The 19,102-nt window shown below is 47.1% G+C and overlaps 1 long non-coding RNA gene across 1 annotated transcript; it reads right to left on the minus strand.

Moving 5' to 3' along the window:
* Positions 1-8,500: 8,500 nt before the first annotated feature.
* On the minus strand, positions 8,501-9,903 carry LOC109274609 (uncharacterized). Its single transcript, XR_002083740.2, has 3 exons — positions 9,840-9,903; positions 9,327-9,422; positions 8,501-8,803 (listed from the first exon to the last, which is right to left on the minus strand). It is a non-coding gene; the product is annotated as an uncharacterized LOC109274609 (long non-coding RNA).
* Positions 9,904-19,102: the final 9,199 nt, after the last annotated feature.

A 19,102-nucleotide genomic window follows, 5' to 3' on the forward strand; every position in this document is an offset into this window, starting at 1 on the left:
GTCCCGCCAGTAATGCCGGGGGGGGGGGGGGGGGGGGGGGAGGGGGAGGGGTCCATTTCCTGCTCCTCTACCACCCCTGCATGCTTTCGGACTTGGAGTTTGTGCCTTCCCTTCCTTTCACCTTCCCAGCAAGCCAGTTAAGAATGTAGGAGGGTGTACATTCGCCCGCTGGGCTGGTATGGTTCTGAGCCAAGAGCCGAGCCGGAACTGAGAAAGAAACCAAGGAAGATTCTTTGTGAGGTGGTCAAGATAAGGGAGCACTCCCAAACACACATACACCCTTACAAACACACCCACGTATACACACACCCTTTCCTGGTTATTCGGCAACTGCCTGGCCAAAAGCCTTCCTGCACACTTTTTAGAAACGGTGATTTTAATTGGCCCTGGCACCTATAGCCGCAAATGGCGTTATCCTTTTTCATTCTGTGGACAGCAGCTGCAAGCAGCCTGGTGGGAAAAAGGCACCCTAGCAATGGCCGGTTATCATCACGTCCTGTTGATTCCCCAGGGCAAACTTTCTCTTGTGCTTTTATAGAACATCCCCTTCCCTGGGTGGTTTATCTATTTTAAACCCACAAAAAAAAAATGATATGGTTTTTGAAAAAAAAAAAAAAAGACTTTTCTATCTTCTAGCACAGGTAAACTATCTCGCCTTTTTCACCATGACTTATTAGAAATAAATGTCAGCTGTGATTTTGGAAGTACTAAGAACAGGTGTAATAGTGGGCCCACAGGTAATCCGTCCTGCTCAACCCTGGCTGACAAGGATGAATTTTCTATTCTTATGAATCACCTTAACGCACTCGTAGAGGAGATTTGCAGCGGTGTTAGTATATTTGTAAGGCTGTGCTGCTGTAAACCTTGCATTCCAGCTTTGAAATATTTATCATTTCTCTTCCTGTTTGTTCCAAAACCATGAGGTGGCCAGCGTGGAGGGGAGTTCCATGTCCTTCTCTCTCCGCAAGTGCCAAAAGCTCTGCCCGGGCGCCACGGATGACAGCAACCGACATGCAACCAAATGAAACACGCCTCCTCTTTGCAGCTGCTTCAGAACAACGCTAAGGAAAGGAAAGGTCTTTGTGTGAAAACCTATCATTCTCGGTGAGACCTCAGACTCTGAGGTGTGGGCAGAACGTCTCTGCTGGGACAAGGGAAATGGGGGCTTAGCCGTGGCTCTAGGGTGTGGAATATGTGAAGGTGTCACCAGAGACGCAGGAAGAAGCTGGGACACCCTCCGAAGCTCACTCTCTCTAAGCCTTCAGTAGGAGTCCAAAATCACGAAGGGCTTGCTACTGTGTGCCTGCCACGGAGGCACCAGCATAACAGTGGGAGACAGGGTCTGGGTCAAGTTGGAGACCTTCTCTGAGGGTTGGGATGACACAGATGTCCAAACGTTGGCCCCAGTGCTCACTGTCTTTGTAACGGAGGCAGGTGATATAACATGTCTAAGTTCCCACTTCTTGGTCACCAGGACAAGAATAAAATCTCCCCTCACAGGCTGTCAGGGAGTTAGCTGTGCTGATGTAGGCAGTGGAACTGACACTCAGTAAGGCTGGGTCCTTTTCACACTTCATCTGGTGAGCAGTGGGAGCTGTCCGAGCGTTCTGATCAGGGTGACGTTCGTGATAGTTAGATAACCAGGTAGCATTGTTGAGAATGGATCAGCCACAGGGAGCTGTCCGCATCCAGCATAGATCAGTTTCCTCTCGAGCCTACAGCGAGACCAGAAAATGACCCGTGTATTGGTAAGTAAAATATTAGACAAACCTGCGGTCGAATATTGCCACTAGTGCTGTGTGTCCTGGGGCAGTTACTCAACCTCCCTGAGCCTCAACATTATTAGATTCTCACCTGTAAAATGGGAATAAATACAGTACACATTGCATGGGTTTGTGATGAAGACTAAATTAGATGAGGACTTACACACACACGCACACACACACTCACACCCCAGTGCCTACCACATAGTAAGAACTCAATAAATGATAGCCACAATGATTATGTCATACAGAAGCCTCTCTTTCCAGTTACATGTTTGATTCTAAGAAATGCAGTCAGTGGGGGAGGCTGGGTGGCCCAGTTAAGCATTGGACTTTGGCCCAGGTCATGATCTCACAGTTCATTCGTGAGTTCGAGCCCTGCCTTGGGCTTCAGATTCTCTGTCCCTCCTCTTTCTGTCCCTCCCCTGCTTATTCTCTCTCTCTCTCTTTCTCTCTCTCCCTCTCAAATAAATAAATAAACTTTAAAAAAAAAAAGAAAGAAATGCAGTCAGTGCACCCACAAAGGCACTGATAACATTTACTTCTTTCATGGGAAGCCGGGGTAGCAAGAACCAACCAGCTTCTAACAAGCCGGTAGCTTAGTTAGAAGTGGGTTGACGTCCTAATTCTGTTGCTGTCTAGCTCTTCCACCTTGGCCATCAAAGTTCTCTTTTTCTGAATTAGTTTCCTTACTGACCACTGGTTGTAGGGTCCTGTAAGGTGAAGGTGTTTATAAAGGACACAGCGTGATTGAAATGTATGATGGTGTATCATTGTTTAGACCAGGGACATAGACAGTGGACTCGAAGTCAGACAAACTCAGATTTGCCTTCCTACTCTGTTGCCCACTGGCTGTGTGGCTTTGGGCTAATCCCACTACCTCTCTGGTGAACCTCTATCTCTCCGTATATTACATGCAGATAGTAATAGCCGCCCCGCCGATCTCACAGGGCTGCTGAGTCTCAAACCTGAAAAATGAATACCAAAGACCTTTGTCATTTACAATACCACATGGCTGTTATTTAGGATAGTGATTCATTACAATTAGGGCATTTGCTTGGACAGCTCTTTAGGCAAGAAGGGAGAACAGACAGGCGAAGCCAGCGCAGCCAGAGAAAGCAAGGAAAATACCAAGACAGCAGGAGCGATTTTATAACCTGGGTTCTGACAGACACCAAGGAGCTGGAGGATTGGGGACTGGCAGGGTGGAGAGGGTGGTTTGCCTCTCAGTGGTGGGCAAATGCCCCCCAAGCTGCCGCTGCCATCGGGATCCTAGGAAGGCACCCAAGCGGGGATTTTAAGTGCTGTTCCTCCATGGGCTCCTGCAAAGTCTCAAAGGTTAGCACCCAGCCATGCTCAGCATAGAGGGGCTTCGGGCTCTGTAGCCAGAGGGCTGCTGAAGAGCTTTGATCTGTACTCGCTCCCCGGGAAATGGCCACGACTATTTCCAGAAGGGCGTTTCCACCCTAGGTTGACTCATTCTCTTCCATGAATAACGCTGCCCTTAAGTTACGCCTCCGAAACCAAGTCTATTGTACAACCATTAGTTACACTGTGTACTCGAAAGTTTCTGCAAAGACCATCAGCAACATCCCCACTGAGAATGAGGTGGGATCAAAGGGAAAGTCTCTGAAATCGTGACTTTGAGTTTTTGCTCTAAAATAAACACTGTATTAGATTCATGTTAATTGCTGTATTTTCTTCATGCTCCTGATAGCGGTCTGCTTTCAGTAGGACCCCATTGGGCAAACGCATGTCAGAAAAGGAATTTGTTCACTGTTCAAGTGATTTTTCACCCTTTTTCTTTCCAGTAATGCTAACAAAACAAAGAAGGTGATGGGCAGGCTAAAGGGCCATCCCACCGGGCAGACTGCTCCGCTATTTGAAGCTGCAGGATGCTCAGAACCATCCATGAAGTCCCATTTCCAGGACTATTTTCAGCACCCAGGAGAAAGCAAAGGGCCCGAAGGCCAAATCTTGCTATCTTAAAATGATGGTTATTATTCGCCTCTGTTTGCCACAGAGTTTGCTGGTATTTTTTAGCCCTGAAAAAGCCTGCTGTGGAGGTGTTTGATGCCTTCCCCCTGTGGCCCTCCCTTCCAGCTGGGTGAGGGGTGTCTGCCCCTTCCCCGAATGTCACAAATCCTCTGTTAAAAGAGGAAATGAAATGTCACCTCTCCGGCAGCCTCAAATCTCAGAGATGCTGGAGCTGGGGTTCCTCCCCAGCAAAGGTGCCCGGCCCTGGCACAAGGCTGTGGCTCCTGAGTGACCCCATGGGCACTAGATTCCCCTAGATCCCCTCCGGATCCCCCCAACCCGAGCCTTGCTTTTCCACATCACCCTTAGCGGAGGGGGGCAGCCCCTTCATCAAAACAAAACTGGTCGCACAGACTGTGCTCTCGTTCAGTTTGTACCGCAGCTTGTAGGAAAAGGAGTTTAGCTCTAGGATTTGGAGAGCGCTTGTTAAATTATTAACCCCTTTAGATGGAATACTCATTCTAGAAGAAGCATCTGTGCTATGGGCGCCGGGTGGCCACCTCCCACTCATTCTAGAAGAAGCATCTGTGCTATGGGCGCCGGGTGGCCACCTCCCCTTCTCCCAGGAATCCCCTGCAGACCTGGTCAGAGCAGCTCTCCCCTCCCCCGCCGCGTCTTGGCTCAGAACCAAAGGTGGAGGGAATCCTCACATCGGGACGGGCCACTCAGGCGACACCAGCCACTCCGTCTAGCCCAGCTGCCCTGTGCGTGCCTTGAAGTTAATAAAATGTGAGTTAACCCCGTCTCTCTCTTCAGATCCTGCCACCCTCCCCATTTAGCAAATGCCTACCAGCCCGGGCAAGATGTCACTTAAAATGCACCTGCTCTCAGAGGTGCCCGGGTGGCTCAGTTGGTTAAGCCTCTGGCTTCGGCTCAGGTCATGATCTCGTGGTTCATGAGTTCGAGCCCTGCATCAGACTCTCTGCTCTCAACACAGAGCCTGCTTCAGGTGCTCTCCCCCTCTCTCTCTTACTCTCTCTCTCTCTCAAAAATACATAAACATTAAAAAAAAAAAAAAAAACCTCCTGTTCTTCTTTACCTGGGCCCTGCAACAACAGTTGCCAACTGCTTCTCCTTCCCAGAAAGCCAAAAGCATGTCTCTCATGTAAATACCTGAGCATCTAACAGAATGTCAGTGACAGCTTAACAATTTCAATGAAGCTGCACTTCTTTCCAACACTGAAAGCTCTTTCTGTGTGCATTTTCTAATTATGAAAAAATGATACATGCTTGTAGAAAAAAAAAAAACAATTCAAAGAGTACAGCAATAAGTAAAGCAGAAAGAAAACATTCTGTAAACCCCCCCCCCACCTCCAAAGACAACTAGAGTAAATATTTTAGTGTCAATCCTTCCAGAATTTTCTCTGCGTGTGCCCATTGTTTTTAAGCAAACTGACAAGAAGACATATTGAAAGCTTTTCTTTTTTGACTGTAGTGAAAACTTTGAAACAACGTAAATGCCTGTCGGTAAGAAAATAGTGAATTAAATTCTGGGGCATGTGCGCAGCGGAATCCCTCACGGTTACCAGGAGGAAGAGACAGATGCCTGTCCCCTGACAAGGAAAGATGTCCACAGTATACAGTTCAGTGAGAAGAGCAGGTTGTAGAACAATCGTGTTTCGAAGTTTAAGCATTTGCCTGTGTTCAGTGTATGTGCACATTCTTCAGACCTCCATTGATCATGTCTCCTCCTTTTACTTCTTTTTGTAAAGTTTTTTTTTTGAAATGTTTATTTATTTGAGAGAGATAGAGAGCAGGGGAGAGGCAGAGAGAGAGAGAGAGAGAGAGAGCGAGGATCCCAAGCAGGCTCTATGCTGTCAACACAGAGCCCGATGCGGGCCTCGAACCTACGAACCCTGAGATCATGATCTGAGCTGAAACCGAGAGTGGGAAGCTTAACTGACTGCGCCACCCAGGTGGCCCTTTTTTAATTTTTTTTTAAATAAACATTTGTATATAAGAGACAGAGCGCGCGCAAGCAGGGAAGGGGTAGAGAGAGGAGGAGAGAGAGAATCCCAAGCAGACTCCAGGCTGTCAGGGGAGAACCCACCTCAGTTTTCGCTTATTTATATTTGGGTGAATGTGCGGCTGCCGAAGGTCAATCTGTCGGAGGCCTGGGGTGCTCATTCTCTGGGAAGCTTCCCTGCAGTTCCGCGGCCCCCTTCCCACAGACCAGCTCTGGACCACCCGCACCCTCCCCTCTGGTGAAGTTCTCCCATATAACAGGTTGACCCTCTGGCCCAAGACCAGCCCACCCCCACCTGCTAAGGAGCCCGTTCCTGCCTCCCAGCTCCTGCCTAAAGCTCCGGCCTGAGCCCTCAGGCAGATTCATTCACCACCACCAGGCTGCGAACTCTGTCCCACGGGCTTCCCTCCCTCCTCGAATGACAAAAACCAGGTGGGCCCCTATTTGCTCCTGTTTCAACAACTCTTTCTCAGGAGACAGTCACGTTACTTGGTTCTTTTTTGAACCAGTTAGAACATCCGTCTGGTCTCCTCGTGTGTTAAATAAAATCTGTAGCCCGTGTTCATTTTTATATCTGTATGACAGCCAAGATCTTTTTTCTCCCCCCAACCCAAAAATCTTTAATGGTAACGATCAGTTATTCAAAGAATACAGCCAGATGAGCCAAGTATATTTGTTTCCTAGTGGTGCCGTAAAAAGTTACCACAGCTTTTTTACACTGCCACAGTAAAGGTAGTGGCTTATAAAAGCAGAAGTCCAAAAATCAAGATGGTGTGCGGGGAAGGTTGGTTTCTCCTGGGGGCTCCGGGAGAGAGTGGGTACCTGTCTCTTCCAGTTTCCAAACACTGCTGGCATCCCTTGGCTTACGGCCACATGACCACGACCTCTGTTTCGATCTTCTCACTGTTTTTACCTCTCTCTCTCACTGAACCCTCTAGCACCGTTCCCACCGTCGAGCTCACCCAAATAATCCAGCATGATGTTCCCATCTCAAGTCCGTAATTACCAAGGCCCTGTTGGGAGCACCTGGGTGGTTCATTTGGTTAAGCATCTGACTTCGTCTCGGGTCATGATCTCACGGTTTGTGAGTTCGAGCCCCGCATCGGGCTCTGTGCTGACAGCTCAGAGCCTGGAGCCGGCTTCGGATTCTGTGTCTCCCTCTCTCTCTGCCCCTCCCATGCTCACGTGCTCTCTCTCTCTCTCTCTGTGTGTCTCTCAAAAATAAACATTAAAAAAATAAATAAAATAAAAACTAAGGCCCTTTGGCCATATAAGGTACATTCACTGTTTCCAGAAATGGTGGAGGCGGGGGGCACATTATTCAAGAAATGTAGGAAGAGAAGAAACTAGAAAAACAAAGAAAATATACAGGGCTAGAATCCTACTAAGGCTTTTCGTCAAAGGCTTAAGAAATGCTGTGAATAAAAGAATGATCAAACACATTACAATACATACATATGTCACTGAAATACTACGCAGCGGTTATGACAAACGAGTTAGGTCAGCCTGTGTTAGCATTACATGTCACGACACGGCAAGATTTTCAAGATACGGTCACTGGAAAAAGCAACGCTGTGTAGGTGAGTAGATGGGCTCTAGATACACCACAAACTAATATGCATGGTCATCCCTGGAGGGGAAGGTGGGATCGAGTGGGGACATGGGGGGACTTTTCATTTTCTATCTGTGCACTTGGGAATTCCTTGAGTATTTGCAATATTATATTTGCATTATGTGTAATTTTTTTAAGATCACAGTAATGAAAGTATCAAAGACGATCCAGAGGGGGCAAAATGGCCTTCCCTTCCCCTCCTGGTACTGCTTCTCTGGCTCCTCTGAGAAGCTAAGTCAGGTGCACCCTCCCGGCTGCATCAGAGAGCCCAGGTACGGCCCCCTCCCGCGCTGACCAGATGTACAGGAAGGACAGACAGACACGGGCAGCGTCTCCCCAGAGGTAAGCGTGTGTTCACTCATTTCTCAGGCCTGGTAGGAACCCCTGGTAGGAAGCTCTCCTTTAGGGTCCATTTCTCGTACCTCTTTTCTTCTGCAGGCAAACTCTGAACCGCCCAGGCCCCCCAGCCCGCCGTCCTAACATTCCGTGGTGTTCGCCTGGATCCTTTCCTCCTTTGATGCCCCGCCACCGTCAGCCTGGTTCTAATTAGCAGCCGGCACGTAACACAAAGGCGAGTTCTAGAAATACGCAGACAGTTTCCACAAGCAGCCTGCTCCCCTCTTATTATGTTAATAATGAAGCTATTCCCTGTGGTACCTTGGGATGGCGTATCTGATAAGCAGCGGCAGCACGACTGCGTGTTCCAGACATTCGTGCTGCATAAACAGAGCAAGCGGAGGCGGAAACAGCTCCGACACAGCCTTCACACGCATACAAATTGGTGACAACTGCCATCTAAAGGCCCGATGTGTCCGTTCGGCACACTGCTCTCGCACAAACATCCAAGACTAACGTGTTGCCTGAATGGGATCCGGATTCGATGATCCCCTCTGCACCTGAGGCATGAGCACCGCAGAAGCCAGAAAGCTGGCTTCCATGTCCCTCGACCTACTTCAGGGACCCTAGTGCTGTCGAGTGCTTTGGAGGGCAGCATCCCCTGGTCCCTCTTCGAACCCACACACAGGGCTCTGGTCTGAACCGGCGTTTACATTTACGGAGTACCGCGGGCTGTAGCAGGTGCCAAATGAAACATCGGTCTGGTTTTTTTTTTTTTAAGTTTATTTATTTTGAGAGAGAGAGAGAGAGAAAGAAACAAAGTGTGAGTCGGGGAGGGGCAGAGAGAGGGGGGGAGGAGAGAGAGCATTCCAAGCAGACTCCACCCTGTCAGCACAGAGCCAGATGCTGGGTTCCAATTCCCAAACCGTGAGATCATGATCTGAGCCACTATCAAGGGTCGGAACGCTGAACGGACTGAGCCACCCAGGTGCCCCAACACATCTGTCACTGTACTTCATCTCAGTGATGGCCAAGATTCCTTCTCAAGGCCGAAGACCCACTTATAGATGAAAACGCTATCGTGGGCCCCTAAGGGAGAAAAGATCCCTTTTTAGCACTTATTGATTTTAAAAATATACAATGAAAAACTCAATTCGGCAACTCTGAGTAAATGTGCATCTTATTGTCAAAACGGTATTTACATGTATTTGAAAATCTTTATACGTCTATTTTTGAAGCTTATTATTATGAAATAAACATTTGTGTTTCCCCTCGCCCCAGAAAATTCATATGTTGAAACCCTCTTTCCCCAGGATGAAGGTATTAGGAGGTGAGGCCTTTGGGATGATTAGGGCGTGAGGGTGGGGCCCCCGTGAATGGGGTTATTACCTGAAAAAAGAGACCCCGCAGAGCTCCCTAGCCCTTGCCACTTTGTTAGGACAGGAGAAGTGTGCAATCTGCAACCCGGAAGAGGAAGCTTACCAGAACCCCGTCGTGCTGATACTGATCTTGGACTTCCAGCATCCCAAATATAAGAAATACATTTCTGTTGTTTATGGGCACCCAGCCTATGTACTTTGTTATAGCTGCCCAAACAGACTAAGGCACTTACTTATCCACTCCGCAGACAACAGATCCAAGGATCTCTTGCAATATTTCCTTAGCCGTTGCTCGGAGGAGTTCTCAGTCCATAACTTAGGAATCACTACTGTAGAGTAGGCAAAAGAGAAAGCGGCCTTGTTTTTGCCCTAAAGATCTTAACATTTTTAAAACTACTAGAGGAAAGAGTTTCGAGTGAAGCCTATAGCGGATCAGAGGGAGAGAGTAGACGTAAGCCTAGAAGAGGCCATAGCAGTGGGGGTGGAGAGAGAGAAAACAGAATGGGTAAGACAGTAAAGGGGGAGACCCTGGAGATGTCGGTGACCACCTGAATGCAAGAGAGAGAGTCTCACGCAGACACCACGGTTCCTGGCTCCTCTATGGGCTAAATAACGGAGCCGTTCACCAAAACAGGGCTGGAGGAGTGGGTCTCAATGTCTCCCTGGGCATCTCTGCCTCTCGGCTCTCCCTCCTCACAAATGAGACAATATCCTGAGTGCTCTTGCAGCCACAGTGGAAGACCCACTTCACGATCACCGAATGAGTCCATTTCAACTCCCTTCTGTTTACACCCAGGGAATCACAGCATATCACAGAATCCGGGAAGGAATCCTCTTCCTGTGAAGCCTCCTGTCAAAGATAATTTGGATATGCACATTCAATCCAGGGACTGCCCATTCTCTGATTTCTAGCAAGGCCAATGTCTTATTTGTACCTGAAGAACGACAAAGACTTCTCTCCAAGTACTTTGCTTTACTGTTTTTCTCCATTGCTTGGAGGCTGAAGAAAAGAGGGCCGGGGAGATGATCATAATGCCAGAATATCAGCTTGCAAACTCCACTGGCTGTCCCAGACATAAATAATTGTATATATACATATTTCAATGGAACAGCATTTGTGGTGCTCTTAACTCCTGCCAGGCGCTGGGCTACATGGGTTTACATTCACTTCCTCCTTGGAGAAACCTTCAGGACCATCCAGTGTAGAATTACCCCACCTCTCCCAACTTACTCTTCACACATCTATGAGTTTTATTTTCTTCATACTACTGCTCACTCTCTGTAATGACCTCATGTCCTGACTCCTTTATGTATCATATGCGGCTACCCTCCAGTTGGTAACCATGGTAACCAAAGGCAGAATTTGTTGGCTCATTAACCCCTCTATTCCCAGCGCCTAGAAAAGTGCCTGGCACCCCATAGTCGCCTTCTTTCTTCATCTATCTAATGAATGATTCCATTTAAACTTTGTCACAACAAATGGGGTACTAACTTGACTTTTCCGAATGTGGACACTGAAGCTAAGAAAGATGTAAAAAAAAAAAAAAGAAAAAGAAAAAAAAACCTTGACCAAATTTACACGGCTACTAAGGGGTGATTAGGATTCACACCCAACTCACATGGGTCTTCTAGCTGGAGCTCTTAAGACAGTGCTGCCTGTATGCCTAACTTTGAGCAGTGACCCATTATTGGGGCAGAGATAAGGGTAGACAGCTCAGCGTACCCCATCGTGGCTCCTGAAAGAGAAAGGGCTCCTAGGGTATCAGCAGCATTATCTTGTTCTATAAAGGGCAGCTATTCAAGGCAGGCCCTTAGAGCTGTCTGTAAGTATTACACAGGAAGACCTTTAGAATCAATACAAAGGTTCACCCAGCACGTCTCTCTCTCCCCAAATCAAACACGGATGTCCCAGTGGACGTGGACAAAGGCTTGCAAACCTAGATGCCCAAAATGGCAACTGGAAGGATGTATAGGAAGAAAAGCCTACCTAGGGGAAAAGAAAAAGTGTTATTGATCACTCTTGATCCTTAGGACTTTTTAGCCGCAGCTGGGAGGACCACCGCGTTCTCTCCCACGGGCTGACTACTGGATTCTGCACCCACCCGGTTCGTGAGGTTAGTAACTCTCACGGAGGCAGGAGAGATGGACCGCAGAGCAACCCTGTTACTTCAAGGTTCCTACCTCTTCAGATTTGTACGTAGCAAGGGCAAATACCTTCACCTCAGCCAAAACCATTGTGTGTTCAGGCTTGTTTCCTCTGACAATGAAGAGAAGGTACAGGTGAGAGAGCTGGATAGAAAAAACATACATCTGCACATGTACTTGTATGTGTAAGTGTGTGTGTTCACATGGTCAGTTGATAGTAGCTTGAGTGGAGTCGCTGCAAGACACAAGCTGAGCTTGGGCACAAATTACATTGGAATTGCTCGCTGCTATTGACTTCAAGCTGCTTCCAGATTGCTACCTTGGGCATAGGATGCAAGCAGAAAATATGCTGCCCATTTGGAAAAGAAGAAAAATAAGCAGTCACCCTTTAATGGCCATATCTAGCAAGTGAGTCCTTTTATACTACCTGTTTGGCAAGAGTAGAACAATATCTTAATGAGACTTTCCTCTTCATCCTCCACCCACCCCACCCCTAACCAAAGAAAAAGCCTCAAAAATCAAACCTGTCTCCAAACTGCTCAAGTTTGAGGTTGACAAGTGAACACAGACCAGAACACAGGTGCACTAGTCCCTCCTTACAGCAGGAGAAGCTCTGATTGATCAGTCAATCCCAAATCCTATTTATAGATCACTCAACTGCGTCTGCCTGGCTGAAGGTGTTATTATAAAGGCACACACCTAGGTAGCTTTAAAAGGGGAAAAAATGGGGATACCCATACAGTTTCTAAATGCTTCTGGCATAGAGCTGAGCCAATGATGGTTCCTTCTTTGGGTTCTGAAGTTCTCATTGCACAGAACTGAATACGCCTTAAGAAAAAAAAAAAGAAAGGAGGGAAGGAGGGAGGAAAAGAAGGGAGGGAGGGAGAGAAAGAAGGAAGGAAAGAAGGAAAGAAGGAAGGAAGGAAGGAAAGAAGGAAAGAAAGAAGGGAGAGAAGAAAGAAAGAAAGAAAGGAAGGAAGGAAGGAAGGAAGGAAGGAAGGAAGGAAGGAAGGAAGAGACGAAGGAAGGATCCAACCAAACAAGAATCAAGTCAGGGGCTTCAACTTCTAACCTGCAAGCATGTGGACAGCAAAAGGAAGAGAGAGGGCAGAAGAGAAGGAGGAGGGCAATAAAATCCAAATTAAAAGGCAGCATGTAAGTGATAATGATAGCTTTGGGCAGCCAGACAGGATTAATCAGGGGGATTTGAGTAAATTCAGCAGGACAGTTTGCCATTACCCTGCTGAAGCCCTTGATATTTATCAATCAAATGGAGTCACAAATGGAATCTTGGAATAAGCAGGTCTGAAATGCGGGTTAATGAATCCCCCTGTGGACACGACAGCCTTCATCCCTGATGTTATGACGAGTGGGGGCTTTCCTGGAAATGCTCCGCAGTCTAGGAAGAGGCAAACAAGTGATAGCGAATCATAACTAAGTGACCAATACACCTCGGGTCCCGAAGCTTTGCACCTAACCTAAAAGAGGCTCTAGCTCAAGGAAAACTAGACCCTAGGTGTTATGTTCTGCAGCTCAGCTGGCAACCTCCTCCAGGGCTCAGGGGTCACTGTGGGGTGTGAGAGATTAAAGATCACGGAAGTTTCAGGATGGGGGGGTGGGGTTCGTGCTCTATGAGGAAGGTTCTGACTGCTGTAAATGAAGCCAGGTGTTTGGAAACTTAGTAAGTGTTTATGGAAATCAGGAAGGGGGCTGGGGGCCCATCAGCAGAGAACTCAGGCAGCTAACCACGTAGATCTCACGGTAAATTGGGAAGGCAGTTTCATTCCCACCAAGTTAAATTGAACTTGAAATTGGGAAGTCATGTTCCTTTCCAAAGGCTAGTTTTCCCTGTGAGACACTATCATTAAGGGGAGGGAAGCAGTCTGGGAATCTTCAATCCTCTATGATCTGGGGCTTAAAGGGTCACTCCAGCCTTTCAGAACTGAGGGCAGGGGGGCCACAATAGTGAGGAAGCAGGGGAGTAGAATATGGGATTTTTAGTCTAATTCTGAATTGACATACGGTCAGTTAAGAAAATGGCCTGTGTAGTGGAATGTGAAATTCATGAGAATTATCGACTGTATTCATAAGGGTGGCTAAAAAGTGATTAAGTCTGCCACCATATTTAACTATGATGCCTTAAAAAGAGGAGGCACTTAAATGCCTTTGTGGATATTTTCATTTATAGGGTTTCAGAATATTAGTGGTTTGCATTACTCACTTGATAACATCAGCTTTAAAATATGTACGTAAGAATACACACCTAATGTTAAAATCTGTATTGCTTATATATTGCTGTAGCAGCTTACACTAACAATAAATATTTATCTGGGGTCTCTCGTGAAAGTCAGAGGCAAGTTGCCAGCCAGGGTCTCGGTCATCTGAAAGCTTGACTGGGCTAGGAGAATCCGCTTCTAAGATGGTCCACTCACACAGCTGACGAGTCAATGCTGGTTGTTGGTAGGAGGCCTCAGTTCCTCACCATGTGGACCTCCTTATAGGACTGCTCTAGTGTCCTCACAATATGGCGACTGGCTCCCCCAGATGCCCATAATAGGACATGACTATATTTGCTTAAATAAAGTAGATATGTGTTCTCTCGCTTAGAAAAGTCCTAAGGTAGGTGGTATGTGATTGGCATAGTGCCACATTAAGTCATCAGGTGCCTTGGATTCTGTCCCCCCATCCTTATTACAAGACCTGAAGGTTGCCTCCTCTGTCAATATGGAGACCTACTAGAGATCCAGCCAACTGTCCACAATCGAACAGGAAGTAGAAGTTAGAAGAGAAAGGCAAAAAATGAGCCCATACCAACCGTCTGCCTCACAGTTCTGGTTTCCAGAGTGTCTGCCCAATAACCTCTGTTTCCACCTCATTAGCCAGAATGGTCACCTGAAGTTGTAATGGGAGCTGAGAAATTTGTATCTAGGGCAAACATATTGCCACGCCAAAGAAAATCAGCTTTGATGGCCAAGGAAGAAAAAGAAAATGGACGTTGGGTCAGGAACAAACAGGTCCTGTCTTACCTGTTTTGTAGAGATCCCAGGAAGTTGTGCTATGCCAGAGTTCCCCCATTATATTTTCACAAATTGGCACATATGTTTAAAAAGGTCAGAGTAGGGAAGCATGGAGAAAATTGGTGGGTGAGAAGTAGAACAGAAGAGATGCCTCATCTTCGGTAAAAGCATAAATTATCCTGGGATTGGTCTTACTGTAAGGATCAGACGGTTGCCATGTTCCCTAAAGGGTTTTAATGGTTCCAAGAAATGAACTGGAAAGGACAGGTGCTTTGTAGCACTAGCCCACCATGACTGGATTGTCTCTTTCCAGTGCGACTGGGGACCCACTGGAACATTAGGCTGAAATCCAAGGCTGTTTTTGCATTCTCTCTCCCTGACATTTACAGTAAAAGGCTGAATTCTCTGCCTGGTACACTGCGAGGCACTATCAATAGTGGGTGTTGGAAAATGATGCAGAAACAAACGGCACATTATTTATGCCAGTGGAAACAGTAAATCACCCTTCCTTTGCACTTAAACAGCACAGCAAGTGCAAATCAAAAGTTCTCACACCTCAGAAGGAGAATAATCCACGAGCTTCTCAGAGGAAGGAATTACCTACCTGCCTATACGGTGCAATAAATGTCCCTTTTAAAATGAAATAATTTCTGAGCTCCTCAGCACAAGACTTACGGTGAAAAAGACAGCACCAATATTAAAATTTAATATACCCAATATTGTCATGTACCAATAAATCAACTAGTAAAAAGCAGCAAGAATTTTTTTCTCCACTCCTAAAAAGAGTTACAGCGCCTTAATTTGAATGGATGTTGGGTTACGATTATGGGTTACGATGGTGAAAAGTATGAATTCGTGTCTCTACAGCAATCAGATGGGGTTGCACAGAGCAGTTTATATAATATGCAGTGTCCTGCTCTGTCAATGTCAACGAGCATCCACTTCTCTTATTAATTCAATGGACTATAAAGATGACAAGTTTAGAAGCTGGAATAGTGATAAAGTGAAAGCTTGGAATAGTTCAATCCTCGCGGCTTCATGGTGCTTTGCAGAGGTTGTCTGGTTCCACCCTCAGACTGGGGTGCGTGGCGAGTGCATTGCCTGTGCGTTAGGAATAGGAGAAAAGTTTAAGGCTTGAAGGAAAAACTTCTAACAGGCAGACTTCCCATCTGACTGCCTACTTGTAAGACGGACCCTGTTCAGACCATTTCTATCCGTAACCAGAGTCTGGAGTCAGACAAATCTGATTTAAATCCTGGGTCTGCCACTTAGCAACTGGGTGTGATCTCGGACAGGCTGCTAAGGCTTCTTGAGTCTCAGTTTCACCTGTAAAAACGTAGGGAAGAGGCGACCTAATTTGCAAGGTTGGCAGATGGCATACCTTATGTGAAAGGGTTGAAGCTGGGGTAGGTACTGGCTGAACGCTACCCCTTCCACCCAGTACTTTCCAGATTTCAAAATCAGGACTCCTGCTTTGCATGCATTCCCACCAAAGAAGATCTGACCTGCTTCCTTAGCCCATTATTCCTGGAAGATTAAATACGACTGTATGGAAAGTGATTAATGGTGCAGGGCGCCCGGTGAGGTCTCATCATCTTCATCATCGTCGTCGTCAGGACGCGTGGTGGGTTCTCTCGGTGGCCCTGCCAGAGATCCCACAAATGACGTGATTCTTCATGATGGAGTGGAGGAAGGAAGGGAAAGTTCCCAACAACGTGTGACAATTTTCTCTGCTAAAATATGTTCAAAGATCCCTTTTCAATCCTTTTATTATTGTCGTTAGTCACAAAAAGGCCCAACCAAGACCCCTGGAAGCCCTGGCTTCCTGACCTCTGTGCTGTGCCGGGTTTTGATTTAAGAGTTCAAGGAGGCAGCGGAACGGGCCACAAAAGCACACATGCGCGCTGGCCCTGATCCTGGGGGCAGATGACAATGCTGCCACCTTGCCTGAAGGAGAGTGCACACGACAGCCTCTTCAACAGAGCGCGGCTGAAGCTGCGCCCCGGCGGACCCAGCCTGCAGCTCCCAGCGATGATTTACAGAGCAACCGCACCTTCCATCAGAGGCGGAAGGGGACAGCGGCCACGCTGCCATCCCAGCTGATTTGTTAGCTACAGATCAGTCACCAAGGCAGGCAGAAACACAGTGGGTAGGGCACACGTGGTAAATGTGAGCGCCTTCCCAGGGAGGGATAGGCAGGGAGGGGTGGGGACAGAAAAATGATGGATAGGGCCAAACAGATAAAGTTTCTTCTGTGGCGATGTTACATCACCCTTAAATAGAAAATGTGATTTATTTTCCCCAAGGCTGAGGGCAGGCAAGGCAATGCTTTGGGGACCTCTTTGCTGCCAAGATTGCGTTCAGCGAAACATTTTTCCAAGCCCTTGGGTAGTGAAAAGAAAAGCAGCCAATGATCACCAGAATAGCTACTATTTATTGAGCACCAAGCACCAAGCTGGCGATGCACCAAGACGTGCGTATTCCCTCGATTTCTAGCAATGATACCAAAAGTTAACAATACCATCCTGATACTACACCTGAAAATAAATTGGGGGCCAGTGAGTCCAGAATTTCATAGACATTTTGGGGGCATGCATTATGTATGGACCAAGCACTGAATGGATACGGTGCTGAATATGAAAGACACGGTGCCCCGCGAGGAACAGACATTCTAGTAGGGAAACATAAAAAATAAGCACTGAAACCAACAAACAGCATTACTTCAAGCACTAATAAGTGCTGTGAAGGGAGGAAGCAGTCGGTTTGCTACAGAGTGACATGTTGGAGGGGCTCTGGGGCAGAGGCGGGACACTTAATTTTTTTAATGTTTATTTTTGAGACAGAGTGTGAGTGGGGGAGGCGCAGAGAGAGAGGGAGACACAGAATCGGAAGCAGGCTCCAGGCTCCGAGCTGTCAGCACAGAGCCCGATGCGGGGTCCAAACCCACGAACCACAGGATCATGACCTGAGCTAAAGTTGGATGCCTAATCAACTGAGCCACCCAGGTGCCTGGAGGTGGGGACATTTAGGTAGAGCGCTCAATATTGACAGACCAGCCAATAAAATGTGCTGGAGAGGGCTTTTCTAGCAGAATGAAGAGAAAGGGCAAAGCACCCAAGATGGAGACAGAAAGAAGATGCAGAAAGAAAGCTAGTGTGACCAGGGGGCAGTGGGCACCGGGAAGGGGATGGGTCAGGCCACCCAGCGTATCCCACATCATGCACTTTGGAGGTGGCCAAGCCAGTATGGTCACCCAAAACTATCTTAGAAGCTCATAGGCAGTCTGCTTCTGCACACTGAGATTAACACACAGCAATACCCAGAGGATGGGCTTGGAGTCAGCCTGGTCAAGTGTAAATCCTGACCTTACCAGGAACAACCTGTTGGATCAGTTTGGAGAAGTTCCCTGACTTCTCTTTGACCTCAGTTTCTTTATCTGAAAAAGGAAATGATCACCCTGTTCATCCCTTCCCCAGTGAGAAATTGCGAGAACAAGAGACAAACTGTGTGGATAGCAGTATAAGCACTGAGCAAGCAGTGTTATTTTTCCTACACATGGGGGTTATTTTTAAAGGAATGAAAGAACCATTTCCTGTTCTTGCCCCAAGAGATAAACAGGTTTGGGTTCCTGAAGACTAGGCTCTCCCTAGAAAAAGGCAATAACTGTTCTCATTATGATCTAAAAAAAAAGCAAACTTCCCACTTCCTTGGAGACCTCTCCAAATAAGACTTTGTTATTCCAGGTATGGTCTCACAAAGAACAGTGTATTAGGCTTCTCTGGTGAAACATAATGTATATAAATCCATATAATATATAGACTGAGATCTAGATACCTTCAGTGGAGCTGTCCAGATTTAAGGGTCTCCAAGTGACCAAGCAGTGACTGTCTTCATCAAGGACCCCAGACTGTTTCATGCACAGAGAACTCTTGCCCCTTTCTCCTGCAATACTTTAGGTCCTGTTAAGACCTGAGAGAGAGAGACAGAGAGAGAGAGACAGAGAGAGAGAGAGAGAGAGAGAGAAAGGGAGAGAGGGAGGGACGGAGGGAGGGAGGGAGGGAGGGAGGGAAGGAGAGAGATACTAACAAGTTACTTTCCCACAAAGCAAAATGCAGCAGAAGGACCAGAGTTGACTTAATTTATATAAAATATGTGGCAAGTCTCCTACCATATGTGTTTTGGAGAAGTCCATCAAATACATGAAGTGCCTCAGAACAGCACATGACCCCGGGAGAGCTTCACTAAATATTAGCTATGATTATTATTATAAATGGTATAAGTGATGCACCAGCTACGAAAGGTAGCTGTTGGCATTACATAAAAGTACAGGGGTGCCTGAGTGGCTCAGTCAGTTGAGCATCTGACTTTGCCTCAGGTCATGATCTCACAGCCCATGGGTTCGAGCCCCTGGTCCGGCTCTGTGCTGACAGCTCAGAGCCTGGAGCCTGCTTCAGATTCTGTGTCTCCCTTTCTCTCTACCCCTCCCCCGCTCACATTCTGTCTCTCCTTCTCAAAAGCAAATCTTAAAAAAATCTAGTGTCCAGGGCAAATAACACTCCTTGTATTATTGTTTTGCAAGTATAATATTTTATCTTAGCTTTATCCCCCCTAAATGGGATCTATCTTCTTACTGCAATCCAACTTTTTCTCCTTTAAAATAAAGAACCAAGGGAAGCGTGAAGGGAGCAAGGGGCCCCCCACAGGCAGGTGGGATCTCTGGGTAGCAGGTGCAATCTGCACGGGGGCCAGAGAAGGCCGAGAGCACTGCTGTTAGGCTGCTGATACCATCTTGTATTTTTTCTGGTTCTTCTTCAATGTCTCCGCTCTCCACAGGTACTGGATCTTAT

Source organism: Panthera pardus, unplaced genomic scaffold (assembly GCF_024362965.1).
Source record: "Panthera pardus isolate Hobbes unplaced genomic scaffold, ASM2436296v1 HiC_scaffold_24, whole genome shotgun sequence".
Classification (NCBI taxonomy): domain Eukaryota; kingdom Metazoa; phylum Chordata; class Mammalia; order Carnivora; family Felidae; genus Panthera; species Panthera pardus.